This window comes from Anabrus simplex, chromosome 2 (assembly GCF_040414725.1).
Source record: "Anabrus simplex isolate iqAnaSimp1 chromosome 2, ASM4041472v1, whole genome shotgun sequence".
Lineage (NCBI taxonomy): Eukaryota > Metazoa > Arthropoda > Insecta > Orthoptera > Tettigoniidae > Anabrus > Anabrus simplex.
This window is the reverse complement of record NC_090266.1, coordinates 370,082,369-370,097,530: the sequence shown is the minus strand read 5'-3', so window position 1 is coordinate 370,097,530 and position 15,162 is coordinate 370,082,369. Positions and strand designations below refer to the sequence as shown.

The window sequence follows — 15,162 nt, the reverse complement described above, 5'->3', positions numbered from 1 at the left end:
AGAAAGTGGCAAAGGATGAAATCATGAAGAATCCAATTACATAGACACTAAATAATGCACCTAAGATTTTTTTTTTTTTTGAGGTAGATATTTAAGTATCTTTCTAAACAAACATTCCAGTCAAACAAATTGTAACATAATTACATATACAGAGTGTTTCAGTACGATGTCCCACCTTTAAATTACCTATAACTCAGTGTCCTTACATGACTTTTAAATTGTATGTACTTTGCAATGATACACAAAGTCAGGAGTTTCTGTGGATGCCGGCAGATGGCAGATTGCATTTGATACATCAATATATATCGATACATATTGTGACGTCGCTGCAGCCGTGGAGGGATATTGATGTACCCTGTTGTTGTCACATAAAACTTTAAAATGGAGTACACAATTCAACAGCATGTATTTACTGTGAACAATTATTGAGTCGCCAATTCTGTTGCCACCAGACAAAGAGCTTACAGACTTCAGTATGGTGTTCGTGATGTTCCAGATCGAAAGACAATTCTAAGGTTAGTGGAGAAGCTGGAATGAACCGGTTCATTAGTCAGTGAAAAAGGGAAGCATAATCCACCATCAGAGGTGCCACAGCGCTCTGTAGATGTTCGTGAGCGACTGCTTCGCTCCACACCGTCTGTCACAACAGACCAGCTACTCGGTAACGATGTGTCAAAGAGCAACAAAACAAGCAAAACTCTGGCCATACAATGTGACAGCAGTACAGGAGCTCAAAGAACCCAACAAAATAAAGTGTGTTCAATACTGCAATTGGTTCCTCAACTTTTGTGGAAAGAAACCAAGACATATTGAAAATGGCATGGTTTACTGATGAAGCATGTTTTCATCTCTCAGGACACCTAAATGCTCAAAACACAAGGATACGGGCATCAGAAAATCTGCATGTGTTCCACGAGACATCACTTCATCCAGAAAAGGTTGGAGTGTGGTGTGCAGTATCTGGTCACAGGATCATTGGACCAATTTTCTTTGACATGACTGGTTATACAGATGTGTATAAGAACATTTTCATGGAATTCCTGGAGTAGCTAGATGGCAATGAACTTATGCAGGAATTTTTCACAGGATGGCGCCACATGCCACACATCCAATGAATCCATGGCACACATCAGCAGCTTCTTCGAGAACCATGTTATCTCTAAAGATTTGTAGCCTCCAAGATCACCAGACTTGATGTCAGCAGACTATTTTCTGTGGAGCAATCTCAAAGAAAAGAGTCTACAGAAACAAACCACAAACCATCCAAGATCTCTGGAGAAACATCACAACCAAAATAATGAATATCAACGTAGACATGCTCAGGCATGTATATGAAACCAAGGTGAAGTGGTTAAGAATGTGTCTCCAGGAGGAGGGGGGAGCACTTCCAACATGTCTTTTAAATGTCGTTATCTCTCCCAAAGATGACCTCTCATTTCAACTTGGGTACGTTTATGTTCTCTTATTCAGTCCAGACTAGAATGAATTTAAAAGTGGGACATCCCACTGAAACACCCTGTAGCAGAGATAGGTAACTTGAACCTAGTGTAGAATTCATTGAAGTTCATTTGTCATGAAAGCTGATTCTTGAGAAGACACATTTGGCTGTTCACACTAGCCACGCCAATAGTAGCTGAAAGATAGACCCGATGTACACCATAACACATGTTTCTCCAATCCATTATAAGGGTCCACAGTTCATAGACTAGTTTGATGTAAGCTCAGTCATCTAACCTAGCATAAGCCTTTTGATTTGTATATAATTATTGCTTCCTTTATCTACTATCTACTGAAGTGGAATACCTCTGAACACACAACCGTATCAGCAACTTTCTGTCATTAACAAACAGCCATGGCTTACCTTATGTTAGTAATAAAGCAACACAACTTCCCACCATAATCTCATCTTTACTTACTTTGCTCCTTATTTAGAGATTTCTCGCAGTCTTCGATTTCCAAAACTTGACTAACCTTCTCTTTGTTAGCACAGTCATTAATTTCTCAGATTTTAACTTCTTTCACCAATGTTAAAATTCTGACTGTTGATACACACATGAAGGGGGAAGGCTAAAAATAATCATAGCTCAGTTTTGGTCAAAAGCGAATCTTGTAGCTTAATTCAGACAGAATGCATATACGATTCTGCTTGACAAAGAAAATTCATAGTCACTCGGTTATTAAAGGGAAAAGATTTGAGGTAAAGGCTAATAATGACCAAGGTCCACACGCTGATATGCAACACCGACTGGGGTCCATATGCCTACCCTCCCCAATCAAACATAACAGCTAGTCAGTTCACAATGAATATAACCTATCTACATCAAGCAAAGTACACTCTTCATTTGATTTATTACACAGTCATCACGTAGAGTGACCTTAGCGACACAGACAGTGAACAGATAAACAGCGAGCAACGTAGTGTGAAGAAAAGGGGGCAGGAAAAATGAGTAAAGTTATGAAGAAATTACATGCTACAACTCTGATGAACAAAAATGCATTATCTTCGATTTCAATCAGATGATTTCATTAATATGACATACAGAACCAGTATTTGAGTGGACTTGTTACAGGATGTTAGTGTTTATTACGTAGTTAATGTACACAATAGAGTTGGCAACTAAGTTTTGAGATTGCGTGATCATTTTTCCTGTTTAGTACAGTATGATCAGAGGGCCATGACTCAGAATATGTCCGGGATGCCCACTCCTTGTGCTCAGGCGGCTAGGACTATACAATCCACCGGTGATCCCTAATCCGTTAAGAGGAGAGATCTTCACTTGGACTACGTGTAAGTAAGGGTAGCACCCTGCTTCAGGAATTTACCGAGCTCAGAACATAAAAAGAGCCTGGTTATTCATTCAACTCTGGGACTGGTATTTTGTGTTTGTTTTCAAACAGTCACAATATTACAAAGCAAACCACATTAGAAACATGCAATAGTGAATGCATCCCCTCCACATGAGGTGGCATTAGGAAAGGCTTTCATTCTTGTAAATCTAGGCTAAATCCATTCAAAATGTTGACTCCAGATAAATGGGAAAGGCAGGAAGAAGAGTTTAATTACCGTTTGTTTTCTGCCCTTTTTATTTGCATTCTGGATCTGTATGGTCACCTGGGATGCCAGGTATATGTCTCAAGTTTTGAGAAAATATACCTATGTATAAAGTTTATACAGTTTATGCCATCTTGAGGGGCCAGGTTGGACCTCTTCAGGACCTACTCAAGAGGATTTTTCTCGTCCTAACCACTTCTGCATCTGACCGTATCTCAAGGCATGAAATCGTGTTCTTGCTGCTGACTGAGTAAACAGATGGTAGCGCAATTCATTCAGATTGGATACAGAGGTTATGAGGTTTTCACTTTATAAATGAATTGGAAAATCTTCCCTGCCTTAGCCACTTGGTCGATGGTTGCTTCAAGGTTGAATAATATTTGCTCTTTTTCTTCCATGTGCCAGTTTCTTTCTACAAGAGTGCAAAATTTAGTCTTCACGTGACCAAAGAGTGCACTTGTGTCACACTCACTAGAGGCATGGATGAATGAAATCATTCCTCTGCACTTGTATTTAAATGACTTTGTGGAGGTCAACACATCACATTTTCCACATTTTCTGAAGTACAAGTTGTCTTTCACTGGAGCTATTGCTGCTAGAAGGACTAAAAGGTCAAAATCTTCACCAACGACAAAAATGTTTCCATACTGAGATCCAACAGAAACAGCAGTTTCAGCATTTAGTACATCTCCATTCTTCACAGTCTGTTTTTCTGTTACATTTCCTTCTTGCAGAACCTGTTTCTTAGGAGGTCAATAAAAACATTTATTCCATTCATTTCATAAAAAATCTTGAGAAATTTCTAGACATGTGGTTTCACTGAATAGGGTCTCACATGACGAATACATGTTTTTTCCATCAAATACGTTCTGCACTTTTCATGCCCCCTCCCCAACACCAGCCACATCAGAAGGATATCCACCAAACACTACAGCAATGTTAAAACCGTAGTGTACTTGAAAGTATGTTTTGTTTGAGTGCAACATTGGTCTGCTTTGTACAGCACAAATCTCGCATGGAGTGACTCCAGTTTTCCCTGTCATCTTTCATTCCAGCAACACTCTCCACTATCATTTCATTTCATCTGTCAGTCATTAATCATTGCTCCAAAGGAATGCGACAGGCCTCAGCAGCCGGCACAATTCATATCCTCGCCGCAAGTTGGGGCTTCATTCATCCCATCCCTGACCCGGTCATTGACTGAAAAATAGGTTGAAGGTTTTTTCATTATTAATTTACTCATTCGAGACAAATATTTCGGGTTCTCTATGGGAATCAACATCTATATATTCTGATTGTCAGGCAGGCATCAGTTTTTGGTAATGAGACATAGTCTCTCAAAGTGCATTGGCACTGCCGGTGGCTCCAAGATTGCCCACGCAGTGGCCTCCACGGAATGCACTAGCCATGTACCGTGGTGGGTGTGCTATTTACCAACTGACGAGCCCAACTTAGCACACAGGGGCGAAACTCTGGCAACCAGGAATGACTTAGCAGGAAAATTTATAATGTCCAATAACAGACCATTTATATTGGTATTATAAATTTATTAGAGCCTCCGTGGCTCAGGCAGCAGCGCGCCGGCCTCTCACCGCTGGACACCATGGCTCAACAGCCAATCTGGATCACGTGTAATAACATCAAGTATGGCTGACATTCAGGGCGAGAGTGATGTCTCGAGCAATGAAAATCTAGAAGCCATCTTTTCCTTCGGAGAACGTTCTTAGATTACAGTAGACTCTCCTGGCATATAAAAAAAATTTAAACACATTTGAAATAAACGATAGGAATGAGATTGACCGTCAAATTGTTCACCTCTATAATAAGGTCAGTAATGCACGGAAGTATGTCATTCGTATCGCCAGAAATCCCGCACACTTGCCTACGCACGACAGTAGGCAAGAGGGAGGGGAAGGATGGGGAGAACCTGTGGAAGACACGTGGGCTAATGTTCTAAGGGAAGAAAAATGTGGGCTCAGGATACTCATTAGGGAATGAATTCAGGAGACATACTGGTAAGGAATAGGCATGAGTCACTGCAGGCAGAACAGCAGAGGGAAGAGGAAGCGTTGCAGAGGAGGGGTGAGGGAAGGGGAAAGCGAACGTAGAGTAGAGAATACAAAGAGGAAGATTGAACAGGGTTGTGAGAGGGAGTGAAGGGAGGAGGAAGTAGGTTCAACAGCTGTCGGGCAAGTTAAGGGAGACCAGGAGAGAGACGGATCTAATGAGGTGGGTGGGGTTGAGGCTCTGATCATAGGCGATTATTGTTACGCATGTGGGGAATGTGTGTGGAAGAAAGAAAACTAGCATAGCGTGTTATCCAGAGATTAGGTTATCAATCAATCAATCAATCAATCAATCAATCAATCAATCAATCAATCAATCAATCAATCAAATCAAAACTAACCTGCATTTAGGGCAGTCGCCCAGGTGGCAGATTCCCTATCTGTTGTTTTCCTGGCCTTTTCTTAAATGATTTCAAAGAAATTGGAAATTTATTGAACATCTCCCTTGGTAAGTTATTCCAATCCCTAACTCCCCTTCCTATAAATGAATAGTTGCCCCAGTTTGTCCTCTTGAATTCCAACTTTATCTTCATATTGTGATCTTTCCTACTTTTTAAGATGCCACTCAAACGTATTTGTCTACTAATGTCATTCAACTCCATCTCTCCACTGACAGCTCGGAACATACCACTTACTTAGTTTACAAAAGGAGTATATTTATTACCCCACCCCCTACAATGAGCACTTCAACGCCATAAAACATAATCACTTTTCTTCCATAGCCCAACACATCGAAGACTATAAACATAAATTCACAAATATTGAAAATGACATGCAGGTTCTAAGTATAAAACCGATGCGCCCCTTGCTCAGTATTACAGAAGAATTTTCCATTACTTTAGATCAATACACTAACCCTAATTCTAATTTAAATGAAATTACAGAGAAAACAAACATCATCTTTAACACAGCTATCCTCTCCTTAAAAAATGCTTACCTTACGAGAATCAAGAAACAAAACATGACACGTGTTAAAGAACCGCTTAAAGACACGCCCAGCCCCACCCCTACCTCCTCAACAGCTACTCCTCCTGCCCCTCCACACCTCCCCCTCACAGACACCAACATTAGCCAAAGACGAACACGGAGCAGTGTACAACGTGCTTCCAAGCCACACACAATGTCCAGCCGGCAACAACAGTAAGTACACATACACTCCACACGACTAATAGGTTTCCCGATCACCACAATGAATTACTTACATTTCATTTTATCTTTCACAGATTTTTGTTACATCTACACACAACTGCCAAGGGAAGGAGCCCCTACTCTAGTCAAATACCATAGCGCAACTTAACATAGGACGTCATGACTCAACTTCCAATATAAGCAGCACAGATTTATGTGTGCACGTTCTAGAACCTACTCTCCGCTCAAGTTTCAAATGAGTCCACACAATCCTATATGATGAATTTGACATGTAACTTTATGTTGCATATATCTATATGTGACCCAAGACTCACACTTGTGAACCTGGTTTTAAGTGTAACTCATACCTACAATGCAAGTCATTGATCTTATAACATAATTTACTCCAACAGTCAACTCCAATTGTTCATAAAAATGCTTATTCATTAAGACCCCAAGAACAGAGCTACTCTGTGTTAGAAGTTAAGGCATTAATATGGTGCACAAGATTCTATCACACCTGAAGATCTAGGAAAAAAGAAGAGCAACCCATAAGTCCAATAAACTGTGATCAACACATACGGTCTTCCTGGGTTATTTTACATATCTTATGAAAATAGGACCTAAAATCAAGTAACTCACGTTTACGAACAATCCATATTCTTACAACATATTTTTACAATGCGTTTTACGTATGTTACTCACAAACAAGATAATATTGGAAAAGATTTCATTACAGTGTATAAGGCACACTGAACAGGAAGTGCAACCCACAACATTCCACAAGACCAACAAATTGTGATTAATACACATGTATTCTGTGATATATATATATTTTTAAAAAACTAGCACTTAACTTGATATCTCATGCCTATGAGCAAATTAACTTTTATAGATAAGTTTTTATGTATGTCACTTATGTTAAGACAATGTATACTAAGATTTATTCCGCCGATTGACCCCATTCATGAACCATTTGACAAGTTGTTGCTATATGATATTTCTTGTTGGATTTGGTAATGTTTGTATTGCATGATTTATTATATGTGATTGTGTGATAAGTCCTAATTTTAATTTAATAATAATAAGTATTGATTAGGTGGAAGCATTCTTCTCATTGCATTTTAGAAAGGTCAATCACAATACAGTTCATTTGACCTCCTGAATCCAAGATATCTGCTATATCTTGCTGGAATCCTACAAGTTGAGCTTCAGTGGAATAACCCTTCGTAAAACCGAACTGCCTTCTATCGAACCAGTTATTAATTTCGCAAACATGTCTAATATAATCAGAAAGAATGCCTTCACAAAGCTTACATGCAATACATGTCAAACTTACTGGCCTGTAATTTTCAGATTTATGTCTATCACCCTTTCCTTTATACATAGGGGCTACCATAGCAACTCTCCATTCATTTGGTACAGCTCCTTCAACCAAACAATAATCATATAAGTACTTCATATATGGTACTATATCCCACCCATTGTCTTTAGTATATCCCCAGAAATCTTATAAATTCCAGCCGCTTTTCTAGTTTTCAACTTCTGTACCGTATTTTAAATGTCATTGTTATCATATGTAAATTTTAATACTTTTTTAGCATTAGTCTCCTCCTCTTTCTGGACATTATCCTTGTAACCAATAATCCTTACATACTGCTGACTGAATACTTCTGCCTTTTGAAGATCCTTACATACCAATATGACTGTCAATTATGCTTACCATCATGTTATCCTTAGCTGCCTTCTTTGCTAGATTCAATTTCCTAGTAAGTTCCTTCAATTTCTCCTTACTTCCACAGCCAATTCTAATTCTATTTCTTTCCAATCTGCACCTCCTTCTTTATCTCTTTATTTCTCTACTAGCAAGATACCCGTGCTTCGCTACGGTATTATACTGAAATTTATAATTGAATGCTTATTGTTTTAGATATATAATCCGCCGAAATTCGCGATCTGACTTGTTTACTGCAAAAACCTGCCAAAATTCGCAATCTGACTCGTTTTCTAATAGATTACGGCAAGTTTCCTCCCATTTTTCAATCTTTTTTTTTTTTTTCCAGCAATTGATTTCGTACTTCCCGGGATAGGTCCAGGTATTCCACCCAGTCAGCTGGGTCCCTAAATCCTTGCCATCTTTTCCTATAAGCATTTTTAATATGGATCAAATCCTTCAGGAGATCCGGCGTGATGTCGTCTTGGGTGCCTTGGCGGTACTGAACCCGCGCCTAGTCATTACCCGTCCAGGACCCGTTTCCAGCGCGGTCCGCACATTTGACGACGGTCCAGAACATTATTATTATTATTATTATTATTATTATTATTATTATTATTGATGTTCTGGCCCCCACAGCAAAATGCAAGACCGCTACTTGGCGGTAAATCACAACTGCTGCCATTGTCATTGTTGACAATGTGACTAGCACCACTGTCGTGCGTAGACAAGTGTGCGGGATTTCTGGCGATACGAATGACATACTTCCGTTCATTATTGACCTTATTATAGAAGTGAACAATTTGACGGTCAATCTCATTCCTATCGTTTATTTCAAATGTGTTTAAATTTTTATTTATATGCCAGGAGAGTCTACTGTAATCTAAGAACGTTCTCCGAAGGAAAAGATGGCTGTTGAAAACGAACCCATTAAAAAAATCGGTTTATGATCAGAATAAGTACATCGAAAATATACAGCCTGTTTCCAGTCATTCGACAGGGTCAGGAATGGAATGAAAAAAGCCCCATCTAGCTGCGACAATAAGAAATGTGCCAGCTGCCGAAGCACTCCTCTGGGGCAATGATCGATCAATGACAAATGAAATGAAATATTGGACAGTGTTGCTGGAATGAATGATGACAGGGAAAACCAAAGTATCCAGAGAAAAACCTGTCCCACCTCCGTTTTGTCCAGCACGAATGCCACATGGAGTGACCGGGTTTTGAACCATGGAACCCAGCTGTGAGAGGCCGGCGCGCAGCCACCTGAGCAACGGAGGCTCCTTATAAGTACATTATGAACAGTAAAATCAATTGGTCTCACCTCTTTGTACATCCCACCACTGTTAAGTTTATTTACCCCCACCCCCCAAAAAATTAAAAAAAGGCGTGTTTCTTTATGTTTAAAGGAGATTCCAAAACCCAAATGTTCACGTCTATTACCTTCAGTTTTGAGATATAAGTATCCCCATATAAATAATTCACTTTTTTTCAATTCCTTTCACACTCCTGCCCCCCCCCCACCCCCAAGTGAATTTTCCGGCAAAAAATACTTGTTTCCTTAATAGTAAAGGATCTTCTAAATAGCAATTATCACGACTCTAACTTCTTCAGTTCTTGATTTATGTGTCCTCATGAAAGGAATTCAACTCCTTTTCAGTCTGCCCCCCAAGATGGTCCCACCCCCACGCGTTTTGCTTTGTTTTAAAAGGAGATCAAAATACCAATTTTCATGTCCGTAACAACTTTAGTTTTTATTAGTTGTATGTATTCTCATACAATTAAGTCAATTTTTCAATTTTTTCACCCCCCCCCCCCCCCCTTTCTTGGATTTTCCGAGAATACATGTTTCTATACTTTTAAAGCAGATTCCAAATATCAAATTTCACGTCTGTAACATCTTCATTTTTGAGATATCAGTAGCCTAATAAAAATAATTTAACACCATTTTCAGTCACTTTTACCCCCCCTCCACCCAATTGGTATTTCCGAAAACTAAAAATACACGTTCCTTGATTTTTAATAGAGATAAAACAATGCCATTTTTCACTTCTGTAACATGTTAAGTTTTTTGAGATATACTGTGGAAATTCTCATTTTAAAATTTCACCCCTTCTTAGTTCCCCTTAAGTGGAGTTCCCAAAAACAAATCACCTACGATTCTTTACTTTTACAGGAGATTCCAAATACCCACTTTTTTCCTCCGTAACATTTTACGTTTCTCAGATATTCTGTAGATATAGTCTTTCAAAAAAATCACCCCAATTAGTCACTCCTGTTTAACCACCATTAATTGGATTTTCCAAAAACAAAACAATAAGTTTTCCTTTATTCTTAAAGGAGATCCCATACACAAATTTTCAGTTCTGCAATATCTTCAGTTTCTGAGATATATGTATCCTCATTAAAGGCATTCAACCCATTATTCACCCTTTTACACCCCTCCAATTGGGATTTACAGAAGAAAAAAAAATATGCGTTCCTTTATTTCTAAAGGAGATTTTAAATACCGATTTTTACATCTGTAAACTTTTAAAGTTTTGAGATATAGACACACTCATTTTAAAAATTCACCGCCCTTTTCACCCCCCATTATTTGGATTTTCCAAAAACGAAAAAGTACCTGTTTCTTTATTTTTAAAGTAAGTCCCAAATACCAATTTTCAGGTCTGTAATATATTCAGGTTATGAAATATAAGTAGCCTCATTAAAGGCATTCAACCCATTATTTACCCTTCTCCACTCTTCCTATTGTGATTTTCCGAAAACAAAAAATACTTGTTTCTTTATTTTTAAATGAGATTCTAAATACCAATTTTTATATCTATAAACTTTAAAAGTTTTGAGATATAGATACACACATTTTAAAAATTCACCCCCTTTTCACCCCCCATTAATTGGATTTTCCAAAAACAAAAAAATACGTGTTTATTTTTGAAGGGGATCCCAAACACCAATTTTCAGGTCTGTAATATCTTCAGTTTCTGATAAGTATCCTCATTAAAGGCATTCAAACCATTTTTCACCCCTCCTATTGGGATTTTCCGAATACAAAAAAATACGTGTTTCTTTATTTTTAATGAAGATTCTAAATACTAATTTTTACATCTGTAAACTTTAAAAGTTTTGAGATATGGATACACCCATTTTAAAATTTCACCCCCCCATTTCACCCCCTTAGCGACGGAATATCCAAAAATTCTCTTAGTGAGCACCTACATCTTAATATAAATGTATCCCCAAAGTTTCATTTCTTTATGTCCATTAGTTTTGGCTCGGCGATGATGAATCAGTCAGGACAAGTTGTCTATATATATATAAAACAAGCAAGATACCCGTGCTTCGCTACGGTATTATACTGAAATTTATAACTGAATGCTTATCGTTTTATATATAACCCGCCGATATTAGCGATCTGAGTCGTTTTATGAGAGATTCCGCCAAAATTCGCGATCTGACTCGTTTTCTGAGAGATTACGGCAACGTTCCTCCCATTTTAAAATCTTTTTTCCAACAATCGATTTCAGACTTCCCGGGATAGGTCCAGGTATTCCACCCAGTCAGTTGGATCCCTAAATCTTTGCCATCTTTTCCTATAACCATTTTTAATGTGGATCAAATCCCTGAGGAGATCCAGCGTGGTGTCGTCTTGGGTGCATTGGCGGTACTGAACCGGCGGCCGGACTGCATTGTAGTCATTACCCGTCCAGGACACGTCTCCAGCACGGTCCGCACATTTTGACGATGGTCCAGAACATTCTTATCCTTATTATTATTATTATTATTATTATTATTATTATTATTATTATTATTATTGATGTTCTGCACCCCACAGCAAGATGCAAGACCTCTACTTGGCGGTAAATTACATCTGCTGCCATTGTCTTTGTTGACAGTATGACCAGCACCATTGTCGCCCGTAGGCAATTTGACTTCTGGCGATACGAATGACATACTTCCGTGCATTATTGACCTTATTATAGAGGTGAACAATTGCACGGTCAATCTTATACCTATCGTTTATTTCAAATGTGTTAAAATTTTTATTTATGTGCCAGAAGAATCTAAGAAGGTTCTTCAAAGGAAAAGATGGCTCTTGAAAACGAACCCAGGAAAGATAAAAAAATGATCGGTTTATAATCAGAATAAGTACATCGAAAATCCACAGCCTGTTTCCAGTCATTCAACCGGGTCAGGAATGGAATGAATATGCCCCCAGCTAGCGGTGAGGATAGGAATTGTGCCTGCTGCCGAAGCCTGTCGCACTCCTCTGCGGCAATGATTAATGAATGACAAATGAAATGAAATGATATTGGAGAGTGTTGCTGGAATGAATGATGAAGGGGAAAACTGGAGTATCAGGAGAAAAACATGTCCCGCCTCCACTTTGTCCAGCACAAATCTCACATGGAGTGACCGGAATTTGAACCACGAAACCCAGCGGTGAGAGGCTAGCGCGCTGCCGCCTGAGCCACGGAGGCTCCTTATAAGTACAGTAGGAACAGTAAAATCAATTGGTCTCACCTCCGTTTTCACCCCACCGCGGTTAAGTTGATTTACCTCCCCCCCCCCCCCAAAAAGGCGTGTTTCATTATGTTTAAAGGAGTTTCCAAATACCAATGTTCACGTGTGTTACCTTCAGTTTTGAGATATAAGTATTCCCATAAAAATAATTAACTTTTTTCACTTACTTTCACACTCCCCGCCCCCCTAAGTGAATTTTCCGGCAAAAAATATTTGTTTCTTTAATAGTATAGGACCTTCTAAATACCGATTATCTTCAGTTTTTGAGATATGTGTCCCCATGAAACGAATTCAAATCCTTTTCACACCCGCCCCCAAAGATGATTCCCCCCCCCCAAAACAAAATGCGTCGTTTTATTTTTAAAGAAGATCTAAATACTAATTTTCACGTCTGTAACAACTTTAGTTTTTATTAGATGTAAGTATCCTCATACAATTAATTCAATTAATTTTTCAATTTTTCATCCCCCTCCCTTTATTGGATTTTCAGAGAATGCCTGTTTTTTTAACAGGAGATTCCAAATACCAGTTTTTACGTCTGTAACATTTTAAGTTTCTGAGACATACTGTTGATATAGTCTCTCTAAAAATTCACCCCAATTTGTCACTCCGGCTCAACCCCCATTAATTGGATTTTCCAAGAACAAAAAAAAATAAAAAATAAAATATATATATCTGTATTTTTAAAGGAGATTCCATATACTAACTGTCTGGTCTGCAATATCTTCAGTTTCTGAGATATAAGTATCCTCATTAAAGACATTCAACCCCTTATTCACATTCTTCACCCCTCCTATTGGGATTTACAGAAAACAAAAAATACGTGTTGCTAGTTTTTAAAGGAGATTCTAAATATCAATTTTTACATCTGCAAACTTTTGAAGTTTTGAGATATAGATACACTCATTTTTTAAATACAACCCCCCTTTCACCCCCACTATTTGGATTTTCTAAAAACAAAAAATACATTTCTTTATTTAGAAAGGAGATACCAAATACCGATTTTCAGGTCTGTAACATCTTCAGTTTCTGAGACATGAGGATCCTTATTTAAGGCATTCAACCATTTTTCACCCCTTTTCACCCCCTTTCATGGGATTTTCCAAAAACAAAAAATATGTGTTTCTTTATTTTGAAAGGAGATTCTAAGTACCAATTTTTACATCTGTAAACTTTTAAAGATTTGAGATATAGATACACACATTTTAAACATTCACCCCCCCCCTCCCTTTCAACCCTCCACCATTTGGATTTTCCAAAAACAAAAAGTACTTGTTTCTTTATTTTAAAGGAGATCCCAAATACCTTTTTCCAGGTCTGTAATATCTTCAGTTTATGAGATATGAGTATCCTCATTAAAGGCATTCAACCCATGTTTCACTCCTTTTCACCCCTCCTATTGAGATTTTCCAAAAACAAAAAAATACGTGTTTCTTTACTTTAAAAGGAGGTTCCAAATTTAAATTTTTATGACTATAACATCTTCAGTTTTTGAGATATAAGTCTCCTCATAAAAGGTGTTCAACCCCCCCGCCCCTTCATAGGATTTTGAGAAAACAAAAAAAACGCGTGTTTCTTTATTTTTAGTGGAGATACCAAATACCAATTTTTATTACTCTAAACCTTTAAGTCCTTGAGATATAGATATTATCATTTTAAAAATTCACCCCCTTAGCGACGGAATATCCAAAAATCCTCCCTTAGCGAGCACCTACATGTTAACAAGAATGTAACCCCAAAATTTCATTTCTCTATGTCCAGCAGTTTCCGCTCGGCGATGATGAATCAGTCAGTCAGTCAGTCAGTCAGTCAGTCAGTCAGTCAGTCAGTCAGTCAGTCAGTCAGTCAGTCAGTCAGTCAGTCAGTCAGTCAGTCAGTCAGTCAGTCAGGACAAGTTATTTTATATATACAGATTATAATAAAGTGGGTCTTTACCACTCCTTACCACCTTTAAAGGTACAAACCTGTTTTCACATTCTTCAACAATTGCTTTAAACCAATCCCAGAGTTTGTTTACATTTTTATTTACCGTTTTCCACCGATCATAGTTACTTTTTAGAAACTGCCTCATGTCTGCTTTATCAGCCACATGGTACTGCCTAATAGTCCTACTTTTAAGACTTTCCTTTCTATCACATTTATTTTTAACTACTACAAAAACAGCTTCATGATCACTAATACCATCTATTACTTCAGTTTCTCTATAGAGCTCATCTGATTTTACCAGCACCACATCCAGGATATTTTTCCCTCTAGTTGGTTCCATTACTTTCTGAATCAGCTGTCCTTCCCACATTAACTTATTTGCCATTTGTTGGTCATGCTTCCTGTCATTCGTATTTCCTTCCCAATTGAAATCTGGTAAATTCAGATCTCCCGCTACAATCACATTCCTTTCCATGTCGTTTCCCACATAGCTGATTATCTTATCAAATAATTCTGAATCCATGCCAGCGCTACTCTTTCCCGGTCTGTACACTCCAAACAAGTTGCCTATTATCTTTAGAAATGAGCCTTACACCTAGAATTTCATGTTTGTCATCTTTAACCTTGTTGTAGCTTACAAATTCTTCTTTCACCATAACAAATACTCCCCCTCCCACCATTTCTATCCTATCTCCACAATACACACTCCACTTCCGTGAGAAAATTTCTGCATCCATTATATCATTTTTCAG

General features: G+C 38.2%; 1 protein-coding gene across 2 annotated transcripts in view; it reads right to left on the bottom strand.

Moving 5' to 3' along the window:
* Window positions 1-15,162, bottom strand: part of LOC136864140 (protein GOLM2) — a 287,806-nt gene that overhangs the window by 151,102 nt on the left and 121,542 nt on the right. The gene's annotated exons all lie outside the window — the stretch shown is intronic.